Source organism: Hyla sarda, chromosome 12 (genome assembly GCF_029499605.1).
Source record: "Hyla sarda isolate aHylSar1 chromosome 12, aHylSar1.hap1, whole genome shotgun sequence".
NCBI lineage: Eukaryota > Metazoa > Chordata > Amphibia > Anura > Hylidae > Hyla > Hyla sarda.
The window spans coordinates 35,708,308-35,709,609 of NC_079200.1; the positions used below are offsets into that span (position 1 = coordinate 35,708,308).

A 1,302-nucleotide genomic window follows, 5' to 3' on the forward strand; every position below is an offset into this window, starting at 1 on the left:
TTCCTGGTACATATTAACTTAAGGAGAGCACCAAAATACATTTAAAATCGCATAAGCCACACAACTCTTCTGTGGGAAAGCTCTCGCCCTCACCCTGATACCACCCTCCTGGAACATTTCTACTTAAGGAGAGCATCAAATGACACTTAAAATCGGATAACCCTAACCCTACCTTCCTGGTACATTTCAAGTTAACTTTATCTAAGAGCCGAGGAACATGCTCTCGAATCACCCAGTGCAAGGAAAAGTGCAAACGTGTTACAAAAAAAAGTACACAAAGGATGCGGTCTATCAAAAGTCTTTCTCTGATAAGAGAGAATTCATCAGAAACAGCCCCGGAAAGCCCTTTTACATCTGCCCCCTCCATGCAGCACCCATCCCCACCAGCCCGTCTCCCCACTGGCATGAAACTGATAAGAACAGATACTACACTTGATCTTAGGCAAAAGGCAGAGAAGCGATTTCATTGTTATCTATCTCACCACCTCCCCTCATGCCATCATCTGGGCCCCTGCCATCTACTTTTGTGCCGACCAACGGACCCTAGGCAAACCCCTTTACAGAGCCTCTGGCATCTTTGGTGGTCCACATCCCTTTCTCTATGTCATAATTATCACTTATTTACATAAAAGCAACAACAATAACAACCAATCACAGCAACACATCCATATTAGTGTTGAGCAGCAGGGTCCATATTCGAATTCGCGATATTGCGTGAATATATTGATGACTGTTCGTCCTATATTCGTGAAAATTCACATACAAATTTGCATGGGGAAAAAAACTATTAAAAAAATGTAATGTTCCTCATTATGAATATATAGCACTATATGCTAATTATTCATGAAATCGCGAGTTGCGATAAAATTTTGCAATAAAAATTCTTAATACGAATATTCGTACTCAACACTAATCAAGTACCACTAAAAAATCCCCTAGGGATCTCTGAGCCACTTTATTTATACTCAACAAACCTACTTGGGGAAAGAAATCCAATCATGGAAAACCCTGACTAAAGAACCCCTACAAAACTAAGCTAAAAATTAACTTTTATTTAGTCAACTAAAATATTAGTATGTTTTGCATTTTAGCCACTAGATGGCAGTGGTGCTTTAAAATTCTCTACACTGTGCACAGCTGTATTTTGTTTAGAGAATATCAGTGTCTGCATCCAGACCTATACAGTGGACCCTCAACATACGATGGTAATCCGTTCCAAATGAACCATCATTTGTTGAAACCATCAACGAGGGATCCGTGCAATGTTAAATATAGGACGTTGTCCTCACCTGTCCCCGCCGT

The 1,302-nt window shown here is 40.3% G+C and overlaps 1 non-coding gene across 1 annotated transcript; it reads right to left on the minus strand.

Moving 5' to 3' along the window:
* Window positions 1–276: 276 nt before the first annotated feature.
* Window positions 277–462, minus strand: LOC130297172 (U2 spliceosomal RNA). The gene has a single exon (XR_008849439.1). It is a non-coding gene; the product is annotated as a U2 spliceosomal RNA (small nuclear RNA).
* Window positions 463–1,302: the final 840 nt, after the last annotated feature.